Raw genomic sequence first — 12,333 nt, 5'->3', positions numbered from 1 at the left:
TTAAGACCATTAACTTGCAATATCCTGGGACATGAGTGTGCAATTCAGAGAAATCAATTTTAAAAATGATGGCTCTAGCACAGATTGTGTAAGTTGACAGGACCTTGTTACTAACTGAACGCCTTTTAACATGCATTCTGTTCTTGGTATGGTAACCTCAGGAAGAACAGGATGTATACTTGTCAGGGACCTGTTCTGTTTTCAATACTTATTTTTATTGGTATCTTCTCTTCACCACCTATGGAGAGGTGCTGTGCGCTTGTATCCCATTTACCATGGTGTGTGTGTATGTTCAAGAAATTTCCTAGGAATGCACTTGCAGCTTTATGAAGGTTTAAAAGAGAAACACTTCCTTGGAGAGTTTGTGATGGTGATTCTCAAATAAATGAGCCCATTTTGGCATCTCTAGGGTTAAAGATCCTGTCAGAATCTATACGTGCTGGAGAGGGCGGTTTCTAAACTCAGCTGCATAGACCCATTTTATTTTTTCCCCAGCAAACAGGAAATGGAGCCCTGAAGGCTTTTTTTTTTTAACTGGAAAGTGTGTGGGGAGGAGGCATACTCACATACCCACTTACAACCCTGACCCTGACCCAGACTTGGGGGTCTCTGTGTGTTTTTTCTTCCCTCACTTTTTTTCTGTTATTTTGGCAGACTTTTTGGAATGTCTGGGAGCTAAGGGCTTTGCTTCATGGAGCAGAATTCTGAAGCAAGAAAAAGAGAAAGTTATAGACTAAACCACAGAAATGTAAACACGTCTGCAGCTAAAATAACTCCACTTTCATTGAAAACACTCCTCCTTCACAATCAGACTTCTGTGTGCTATGGTCAATAAAACTGCATGTTAATAGCGACCAATTAATAGATTATGTTGCCCGGCCTTAAAAGTTCAGGGAGTTTTAATTATTATTTTTCAAATTAAAGGAGCGCTTGTTCCCTCCCTTCTCTTGGGGTGGGGGTACTTAGCTTTCTTTCTGGCTGTTTGCTGAAATTCTTGGCTGTTTAAGTTTGGAGAGGGAGGGACATGAGTAGTTTTCACTTGGTCGGAAAGGGGAATGTGTGCAGGAGGACGCTCTGGGATGGGTTCCCAGCCAGCACGCAGGGACGGTCGTGACGGTCCCCGCGGGACGTGAGAGAAGAGAGGCAGCACTCAGGTACGCGCCATTCGGAGGTCAGAACTCACTTACGAACTAACACACCTGGGGGTGCTTAGTGCCCCGAGGCCCACGAGCCGAACCTCGCGGCAACGCCTTTTGGAGGCTGTTTCTTGTGGACACCGTTCCCACGAGGGCGGCTGTCACCGCGGCGGTCCGTCTGTCCGTCCAGGGTGTCTGCCATGCTGACGGCCGCATCCCGCTAGCTGCCGCGGCGCGTCCCACCGCTCGGGCCGCAGGTGGAGACCCCAGGCCTTACTACCGCCGCCCGTGGCACCTGGGCACCGCGTCTCTGCTTCATGAGGCTGAGGGCGGCGGCGTCTTAATTCCGATCGGCGTCCAAGGCGGTCGGTGGTCATTTTAAACTCCTACTGGCAGCAGCCACTGGTAACTTTTATTATCTGTGGTGGCTGTAATGGCTGAGGCTGGGGATGAAAGCAGTGCTTCCCATTCAAAGGGACCCCGAGTTCCGAAGAGCGGGCACCCCCGCGGCTGCCCAGCGCGAGTCCCTGCCCTCGCTTCGCCCGTTCTCCGGTCGGCGCTCCTCTCCCCTCCCAGAGGCGCGCCCCGGGCCGCCTCCCGCGGGGCCAGGACTGTGCTCCGGTCCCAGGCTCCGCTGCTCCTCCGCTTCCCTCCTCCTCCGAGCCGCCAGCTCCGTCCTAACCCCGAGCCGGGCCCAGACCGGCCCGCGCCGCCCGCGCTCCCCAGCCTGCGGGCGCGCGCACGGACACGCGCGCACTCACACCCACGCGCGCCTACGCGTACCTGGCCGCGCGCGCCCCCACCCGCAACCACGTGCGCGCGCCCCGCCCCGCCCCCGACGCGCGCTCCCGGGCGGCGAGCCGCGCGTCGGGGCGACCGCCCTGCTCGGCGATTGGCGGCAGCCGGAGCCTCCCCGGGGCCGCCGCCAGCACCACGGGCTGAGCCCGTCGGCGCCCAGGGACTCAGTGAGGCCCGGCCGGCGCGCCCCGCCAGGCACGCGCGCGGGCACCCGCGGGCCCGGACACGCGCGGACACACGTGCTGGACACGCCCTCCCCGACGGCGGCGCTTGCCTGCGGTAAGTCCCGCGCTGCGGCTCCGGCGTCCCTTCCGACGGCGCCGGGACAGGTGGGGCGTGCGGCGCGGCAGGGACGGCTCGCCAGCGGCCGGGTCCCCGGAAGGCGTGCGCGGCCGGGCACGGCTGGGAGGAGCAGGACACCCAAACTGGCTAGGGCTCGGAGGGCAGACCGCGGGGACTCATCCGGGGCACCCAGCAAAAGGTTATTCGCTCTGGTCTGTACTGGAAACAAAGGTTAAATAAAGCCCCCGCTTCGCTGAAAGTAGAGACCAGGTGTGGGCTAGGCTGTCACTGCCCGGTGGGCCCCTCGGCGCGTGGAAAAGGCTCCGACGGCGCCCTGGCCGCGCGCTCCAAAGCGGGCTCCTGCTCTTTCCTCTGCCGCCTCTGTCTCTGTGTCTCATCGCCTTCTGACACCTCAGCCTGCAGCTGTTAGGTTTCTGTGCTTCCAGTTTACCACTTTAATTGGAACACTTGGCATGTTTAAATATGTAGCCTGTAATGGTTTTCATCAACTAGTCTTCTTGGTTTCTGTCTGAAAGCCATCATCCATTTGCGCTAGTATATATATATATATATATATATATATATATATAGTATAGATGTTTTACAAAAGTTACTGCAGTTATTTTTAATATTTTTAAGCATAGGACTTATATGCTATTATTCATAGACCAAAGTGCCCAATAAAATGGCTAAACAATTTTAATGCAGATGTGGATTTAATAGGACTCTTCGTTGATATAACAATTTAGTTTATTCTTCAAAAGAACGTATTTATAAGGGTCACAGATTTCACACTCGACATGTTTCTATAGCTTCTGTAGTTCAGAAAACTTTCAATGTGAGTTGAAAAACATTTTAATCTTGCCTGAGTGACAAAACATAGGGGGTAGTGTCTGTTTACCATTGGGACTATTTTTGAGTATTTTCAGTTCTCTCCAAGAAGTTTAGAGCCCTTGACCGGCCTCAGCTCCCCATCACCTTATCACCAGGCGAACTGTCACATTCCTGGGGTTAACCACTGCACTGCTGGCAGCAACGTGTGCCGGCTCCATCAGCTGGAAGGAAGACCAGGCAATAGAATATATAAAAACCCAACTAGTTAAATTAATTCATGGTGTCAAATTATAAGTGAGCTAATCATACCATTGAAGTTACAATTCTCTGGAAAGAGGATTAGCTGTGCCAACTGGGGACTAGTATGTAAAGTTTTATGATTCTAAAGAAAGGATTTGCGAATGCTAGATGCATCACAAATGCTATTCACGATTTGGTAATCTTAGCTTCGATTTGAGTCAGTGACTTTTGGAAATTACACTAAACCGGTATTTGTTCAAGAATACGTAATTGCAGTGACACTTAAACTTTTACTTTTTTCTCTTTGCTAACACTTTGTAATTATTTTATTTTTAGAACTTCAGGGTAGAATTGTGATACATTATTTTACATGTATCTATTATTTCATTATGAGTTCTTGGGGATTTAATATGATATGCCTTTTTTAGCTAAAAATTTGAAAACTAGCATTTACCATTGAATGGATCATGCATTGAGGCTGCATGTACATGTGTATATAAACATTCCCCTCTCCACTTCTCATGTTTTGTCCTGGTATTAAAAATCTTGTTGTATTTTTAATCTCATAAAATCAGATATTTTATTTGTTTTAAGGGCTGAGATCCCAGTGGAATGCCAGAGAAGTAAGAAGTAAAGAATTTCCGAAAGATGTCAAAATTGATTTTTAGCTTTCACACTGTTCTAAAATGTTCTATATTGTGCATATATGGAATATATTGCTTCTCATTTCACAAGTAGGTGTAGAAAACTTTCAACGTTTTTTCTAAAATTAATATTAACCCTGATTTGTTTTATGTTAGCTTTCCCCAACAACAACAAAAAATAATAAAAGAAGGGTTATTTCTTCAAAAGACGGAGGGGCTAATGTTTCTAAAATCTTTTCCTATTCCCCGATGAAAACCGATAGCCGGTCAGCACCTGTCACATGACATGGAGCGGTGGGGAGAATTGTCATGTTGAGTAAATGTCAAGCTGCCTGCTTTCTCATAGAACTCCTTCAGGAGGTGGTGACATAGAGACACCTACGAGTTTCTCATGAGACTGTGGAGTCTGGGATGCAATATGCGGTCAACGTAACTTAAATCAGAAGTAAGTCATTTTGAGCCAATGCCCAGCTCTTTGCTGCTGCTGTCAGCTCTCACTTTAACTCGGGAGCTGGTCTCAGGAAGTGCAGGTCGATTGATTGGTCCACGCCAGGCTTGCTCAGCCTTTGCTTCCCAGGCAAGCTTTACTCATGGGAAGGAGAATGCCAAAACAGAGCCTATTTTCCTCCCCAGTGTGGAAGGATTCTTGGGCATTCCCAGGGAGGACCGTCCTTCAAAGTGCGGCTTTTGTTTATGATCTGCACCTTGATTTGAAACTAGCAAGACCTTTGGACTAGCATTTGTAAGAAAAACAAGTTGACACAACAGAGGTATTCAAGTATTTTGGACACGGCTTCAGATAATTTTGATACCTGTGTGTGAGCTGGAGTTTTGGGGGGATTTTGAAAGTCACTGCAGTAAATGGTGCTGACCACACATCAGGTCTACCAGCCGGCTCCCTGTATGACATTCTCATTGGTTCTCCTTCGCACCTCAGACGGCTGATGAACAGTTGGTGATTAGTTGTATGTTATGCACTGTCAGTTTACACCTTCTCACATTTATTGATTCAAAGCAGTTATTCTGTAGATAGCAACAGGAGTTTCCAATGGCTGGACGATCATCTAAGCCCGTTTTACAAAATAGCCAGGGGGAAATTTTCCACTTTTAACTTTATCTTTTATTTCAGACATGTTAGTATTTAAAACAGAGAGGATTCAAGGCTTCCTGTTTGTAACAGTGCAAATCTAGGGAAGGTAGTGAAGGCGGGTGATCTCAAATTACTTTGCCAAATTTCAGTGTAAGTAAAATGTAGACTCACCAAGAAGTTAAAGGGTGCATCTAAAAATGGAGCACTGGGTCTGAGGTTTAACATTAAACTAACTTTTAAGTTCTTCTTTTTTCATAGTGACCTGTCATAATCTTGAAGACCCTGGTTATAGAGGAGAAACAGTAATTTAACAATGAAAGTAAGGGGTTCGGCTACCTTGACTCAATGCATGTTCAGAAGCTCGCTGTGCAAAGGAAGGTTATGTAACTTCTTTTCTATTTTAAAATGGTGTGTGTGAAGACTGAAATATACTTCAAGTGTATAAAATAGGCTTTTTGAATTAACTGATCACTTTTTAATTATAATCTTAGCTAGACATGATATCTAACCTAGGACAAACGACTGGCATAGCTAAAGGTTTTTAAAGCCTGGATCTATAACTGCCTCCTTTCAAAACAACCCTAAATTTTCAAATTGGTTTAGTGGGAATGAGATTTTCATACCAACTGGTGTCTCATATGGGATGCCTGTTAGGAGTAATAATATTATTCCAACCAGAACACAGTCTCCAGGGGGAGAAAAGCACCCCTCCAATGAAGGAAAGGAAAAAAGGCATATCTGTGGTGATTTTTAAAAATAGGAAACCCCTATTTTCACCTGACTATGGTTTCCTCAGAAGTCCCCAAACCTCCCTTTAAAAGTGAAGAAGGAGGCTGGCTCCTGGGTCTGGATGCAGGGTGGCCAAGGGGCTTTGAGCTCCATTTGGTGCAGTGCCGTTGTGGTACTTCTGTTAAGCGGTTCTCTGTTCTTGGTGGGAAGATTCATCTTCTCTCTGACAGAGTGGAAATGGTGGGTTGTGGATGCCAGGGGCTTAGTAACATAGCTAAAGTTTTGCATAGTAAAGAAAAACTAAATTGGAGTGTGCACGTTTCTCTGCACTCCAGGCAGGGACATTTGTGTAACCACTTTGAGGAAGTGTGTCTGTGGACTGTCATGAGCTGCTCTGTGGACCTGGACTAGCTGGTGGTGGTCACCTCTCTGTCTGGACTGACGGACATCAGGCTGTGTAGGAGAAACCCAAGGTCTTATTATGTCTGCTAACTGCCCGTTGCCTTAACATAATCAGTTGATTGGAATTGGCGGTGGGAAAATGCCATTCCTCTGTGAGCTACTGAGACTTGGAATTCTGCTGGGAGCTGGAGTGAATGAGGATCTCGGGCTTCTAGAATAGATCGAAAGGAGCTGCTGTGAGGAGCCTGGTGGGAGAGGGCAGGCATTACCACGGCACCACGTATGAAGGTACAACTCTGGGCTCCAGGAGTGAATTAGATTTCAGGATTCTTCCGTGGAACATACATAGATCTAAGCTGAGTGTAATGACTGAAGTGTGTGCTAGTAAAGTGAAATGTTTGGGAACACAAGCCACTCACACTTAACAACCTCAACGCAACGCTTTGAAACTAAATGTATTAGAAAGCTGAAGTTTCTTTTATTAGGAAATGAGATTTCTACCAAAGAAACCAACTGCTGGCTTAAGAACAATCTAAGATCTCATACTTTGGATGGATTCTCATTAAAATCATACCCAACCTCACGAAGCTGATGCAAACCTGCTGCCAGATTTACAAATCTGGGTCTGTAATTGCACAAGATTTAAACTCGTCTTGTGCAAGGCTTGCTCTTTTTGCAGTGCCAGATACGGCAGCAAGATGACAGAATAAGCAAAAGTGGAGGGAAAATTTGCTTCTTCAGTGTCAGAAAGTACTTTCTGGTCTGTTTGACCCTGGCAGTAAAATTTACTCCACTAGAGAGTTCTAAAATAGAAATAATGGCAATAAATATCAGATCCAGGGAATATTGCAAGTCTTTTCGGGAGAAGAGATGTTAGGTCAGCATATTACCGGTATTTATGCCAAGTTCTGAAGTTGCACCGCAAGTCCTCCCATTGAAGCAGAGAAAAATTATTGATTGTCCTTGGGGCATCAAAGTGAGAGGATTTTACAAAAATAGCATTACTTCTGAACTGGCTGATAATTGTGTCTCATGATAAAATTTTATTTATTTTTGTAGTTTTCTAAGACTTGTAAATATAGGTGGTTAAACAGACTTTCCCACAAGAACAGTTTCTCCTTATATAACCAAATTACAAAACCAGAGGTAAGTCAAGAAAATCATCCCATAAGTATGTAGAACCCAGAGTAAACTACCAGGAGGCAGAGAAGGGGTTACATTTGTGTGTATATTGAGATGGCATTTGTAACTACATTTAATATCAATACAAAACTACAGCGCTTTTCACCCCAAACAGCTAATGGCATTCGCTCTGAATGCAGTGTCTCTGGGATAGCTACAGGTGGAAGTTCATGCAGGAGGAGTGTGCGCCCGCGAATGCAGGGAATGCTGGGTAGGCAGAGGCTGGGCCGTGCTCAGATCTGACCCCAGGTTGTGGAGATTCTAGACTCCAGGTTGAAGAGGGGGCATTCTGGGTGAGAAAGGCAAGTTCAGGGGAGAGATAGAAAGTGCATCCTGTACTGGGGAGTGACAGCTGCCCTTGCAGCCTGGGTCACTGCCTTCTATTCTGCAGCAGATGCCGTGCAAGGCACTGGGGGTAAGCCTCGGGTCATGCCTTCTGCAAGTTGAAAGGGAATGAGTATACTTGCTACAGAAGCTAGGAAGAGGCTGAATGTACATGCCATGGAATCTAGAAAGGGAAGGAATGCCCATGCCATGAAACCTAGAAAGGCTATGAGTGTACTCTCTTAACAGCATGGCACTTTCAGTGGTGCCATGTGCCAGTGTGACAGTGAGCTAGGGCCCTGCAGTGTACAGTGATGGAGGAAGTGGCCCTTAGGGTGTTTCTGTGTCAAGTGCTCTGATGTGCTATGTTGGGGGCCACTTCAGACGTCCCCGAACAACACACATGGCAAGCCTGTTATCCTCTATCACACAGGGCCTTTTCTCTGACAGACACATGGGAGAACTTCATTTTCAGGCATAGCATCAGGAGTGATTGTTACAGCATTTGGTTGGATGTCCTCACACGGAGGCCTGTGTGTGCCCCAGCATGTGGGTAGAACCCCATGGCCTGCCTGGCAGACTGTTGCAGTCTTAGCTCCAATTTATGCTCTGTTAACCTTAAAAATAAAGCTGTCACTTATATTTTACCAGCAAAAATGGGTTTTTTTGAGAATAGGAAAGAACTGCAATTCAAGATGAGCAAGCTATGGTAGAATCATAGCCAAGTTTTGTACACAAAGGAGAGGAACATAATTTTATGGAGAAGAAGGAGGAAGTTGGGAGGGGTTGTTCTGTGCAAAGTCCATTGGAGAAAACCTAGAGTTCAGGGTGATGACCTTTCCTTACTGACCTGAGTTGCAAGGTTAGTGGATTTCTTGCAGGAGATGCTCTGTACTTCTTTCCCTCCTGGGGCTTAATTGACAGCTGCTTCCTGTTGAAGATTCCTTTGTCGGGTCTGTAATTGACAGTCCTTCCTATAATTGACATGGAGTGGTGTGGCTCCCCTTCTAGCCTCCTGATCCACTTCACTGAGGTTTCCCTTTATTAATTTCACGGCTCTTACCCTTGCTTCCCGTTAACCTCATCTTTATTATTATTTTGCATCTACTTCTGAATTTAAAAAAACTTTATAATAGCGTATGTATCTTTGTAGTTCACTTTAAATCCTTTATTGGAACAAGAAAGAATGTAAATAATCCCTGTAATAAGAATCCTGAATCAGAAAGTGATCTAAACCATACCACAGGAAGATTAGAAAATGCCTCCCTAAGGCACTGGAGCTGTGCCATGCCCGTGTGTTGGCTCTGGCAGCAGTGGGCAGGAGGGTGGGGAAGGTAGGTGCTGCTGGCACTTGGGAGCATTACCTGGGAGGTGGGTCATGTGGTGCAGGAGCTGCTCCAGCCCCCTGGCTTTTGGAGGGTCCAGTCAGAACACCTATTTCAGTATCCCAAGAGTGAAGTTAAAAGGTAGGGAATAAAGTCATCTCGTGAAAGGGAAGAGAGCATGTGATATTTGGAGGGTGGTAACTGACATTGACTTCACCAGGCCATGCCGGTGGTTATTACCCTCACCACCGCTCTTTGAAGGAGATATACTTATTGGTCACGTTTTTCAGAATAACTAAGTGAGGCTTAGGAGTGCTAGGCCCAGAGTTACCCAGACAGTAAAAGCCAGAGCAGAACTGGAATGCAGGCAGACTCTAGAGTTTATGTGTGGGCTCTGCTGTCCAAATTCTTTTGGTCATATCAGAGGGTCCATTTATGGAAGTGACAAAAAGGGAGCAGGGTGGCACAGGAACAGAGCTGGTGGAAGGTCAGAGCAGTGCCTGGTGAAGTAAACAAAATGCCCGTCTCATGTCTAGTTTAAAATTTTCTGGTAGCCATGTTAAAAAACAAGGAGGAACAGGTGAAATTAATTTCAATAATCTATTTCATGTATTGCAACACATCCAAAGTATCATTTCAAATGTAACCAATACAGAAATATCAATGACATATTCTACAATACATTTTTCTGTATTAGATCCTTGAAATCCAGTGTGTAATTTACACTTATAGCTCATCTCAGTCTGGACTGATCATATTTCAAGTGCTTAGTAGCCGCAGGTGGCTGGTAGCTACTGTACTCCACAGGGCAGGCTTAGAATGTTTAGCACTGGGGTTTCAGGTTTGATGTAATTAATCACTGAAGTCTATTCTAAACTCAATCACAGGAGTAGAATTTTTGTGACTTTTTTTCACCACTGGTGATATCACCCAAAATGTCATTATCGAACCAGATGCGATAGCAATAAAACATTGAATGCTAACATGGAGTTTTCAAATTGGAAGGAAGATGGGAAGATGTATAAATAATTTCTCGTCAGTTCACTTCATGCTTTTAATGGACAAAATAAAATATCTATGTTCAGACTGAAAGTTTGCCTGCCTTGTAACAAATAGTGTTGCGGTGGTTGGTGTCCTGCTCAGACAACTGCATGCAGAAAATTCTTACCTGCATATTCTCTATTTAAAGATAATCCTATAAGATGATGCATTTCTTATTTTGCATGTAGACAGTTTCTTGAGGGTAATATACATCACTTTGAAGCATAATCTTCTTGAGGTGCTAGAATCCCAGAGAAACTAAGGGTACCAGTCAGATGGATTGCTAGAGAACTACCACTGAAGAGCACATATTCACACAGTTTGGCAGTGACAGATTGCATCTCAACGCAGGCCTCTCCCTCTGTGTAACACTGAAGTTCATGGCAGTCTTATAAAGTCATTCACGTAGCTCATATGCTCCTTGTTATTATCAGCATACTATGTGTAATGTGTCATTGAATAACTTAGCCCTTTACCGTATGCATGTTGGAGAGTTAAGATTTAATCTCATTTTTATGCAAAGTAAGAACCTCCTTGTAGATTCGACATTTCCCTGAATAAGAAATTTATGTTAGGTCAGTGCTTGGTCTGTGGCAAACTCCTTATCTGTGCTTCCTTGTAGACAGTTTGTTTTTGTTACCACTAGTGCACAATAAGGGAATTTCACTTTCCTTGTTTTGGTTTATTTTTCCCAGTAGGCAGTGGTTCCTATAAAAATGAAACAAAACTGGTAAGTAACATATATTATGTGGCTTTTCTCAACTCTAATTGCTGTATTAAATTTAGCACCTAATTCAGTACAGTTATTGGCAACCGGATATCAAGGGACAAAGAATATCCTGATTTATTTAAAAAAGCCCCAAACCTAAAAACTAACAAACAAGGGCTGTGTCTCATAATCTATACGACTACACATCTCTGGCGGTTTGGATGCAACATTGTAAGGCCATCCAGGGACAAACAAAAAAGCAAGAATATGTACCTTGTGTCTGGTAGGCTCTCGTGCTCTCAAATGTAGGTAGCAGTCCTGTTTCGTTCAACATGGAGCCTCGGCCACCAGGTGAGATCCTCTCAGAGGTAACTGACGTTCTCTTCCAAGGCCTTCTGCGTGTCTGCGTGATGCTATGCACTGCATTCAACTTGCCGGTTTCCCATGGGAGTACAAATTTAATTTAAAGTCTAAATTATACTTGAGAAGTCTGAAGCACATTAAGACTGCTTAAATAATTCACTTGGGGTTATGTTCAGTGTACACGTGTAAATATGAGAACGTGCGAGGCAAGTGGTCTGAACACAGAATGAATATGAGACCACGTTGATGGAAGCCACATGTGCTTGAACTCTTGGAGGAAAAACCGTGTCATCTCTGGCAACCAGAACCTTGGGCTGGCTGGGTGGCTCCTAAGGGAGGGCTAGTGTCCAGTGGCCTCTGCGCTGGGTCCTTACAACTTGCCACATCGTGATGACCTTGGAGACAAACTGCTAAGTGCAGGATTGTCAGCTAGAGGGTGCAGCTGTCCGCTGCGGTGCAGTGAAGGTGCCAGAAACCCCACTGGGCTGCCTACCCCAGCCTCAAATGGATTCCCTGCCAACGTCTCCGGTGGGGTGTTGGTCGGTGTGAAATGGCCAAAATACGCTCTTGGACACGGCTATGTCTAGTTACATTTGGATTAATAACGACAATGGTAGATAGAGGTTTTCCCCCTTTCAGGCTGAACGATTTTTATATGCTTTGGGAAGTGTGGGTGGATTCAGCAACATGACAAGGACACCCAGCAGAGTCACCTCAAAGCAGAATCTAAGCCTTGCTAAAGCTCTTACTTTGACTTCTGCCTTCACGGATCTCCCCTTCTGCAGCCCTACCTCCCACTCCGCTGCTCTTATTTCCTTACCTGTATGGACCACACAGTTTTGAGATGTCAGCGTCAGTAAAGTTTCACCTGTCATGACACGCACAGGGACTAAAAGAAACAAGCCGGTGAGTAATGAAATCAGGCTGCAGATCTGAAGTGACTGTGGAGTATCCTGCCCCTGCTTTCTGTCCCTCCGTCTGGTTTTCATGGAAATTGGCATCTGGGAATGAGGGGGAATCGGAGCGGATTTGCCGGAGGCAGGCGCGTTCCTTGGCTCTGGCCACTAGGAGTCAGGTCCAGGGGCCTCCGCAGAGGGAAGGGGACAGAGGCCTTGGGAGATTTGATGAACACCATGCCATCTTTGTAAGACAGTGGGGATTTTCGCGGACTTCCTGATTTTTGAAAATTATTCATAAGTCTGCCCTGGCCTTGGATTTTTAGAACAGAAAATAT

At 45.7% G+C, this 12,333-nt stretch overlaps 1 protein-coding gene across 5 annotated transcripts in view; it reads left to right on the top strand.

Moving 5' to 3' along the window:
- Window positions 1-1,137: 1,137 nt before the first annotated feature.
- The window catches only part of ERG (ETS transcription factor ERG), a 242,985-nt gene continuing 231,789 nt past the window's right edge, over window positions 1,138-12,333 (top strand). For 4 of the 5 annotated variants that reach the window (XM_036899232.2, XM_057504591.1, XM_036899230.2 and 1 more), the window contains exon 1: window positions 2,086-2,213. The gene's annotated coding sequence lies outside the window, so the exon portion shown is untranslated. Of the gene's footprint in view, window positions 1,155-2,085; window positions 2,214-12,333 lie in introns of those variants that run through there. The other variant, XM_057504584.1, reaches the window with a different exon arrangement.

Source organism: Manis pentadactyla, chromosome 1, assembly GCF_030020395.1.
Source record: "Manis pentadactyla isolate mManPen7 chromosome 1, mManPen7.hap1, whole genome shotgun sequence".
Classification (NCBI taxonomy): Eukaryota; Metazoa; Chordata; class Mammalia; order Pholidota; family Manidae; genus Manis; species Manis pentadactyla.
Note: the sequence above shows the minus strand (reverse complement) of the source record. Positions and strands in the feature narration are given on the sequence as shown.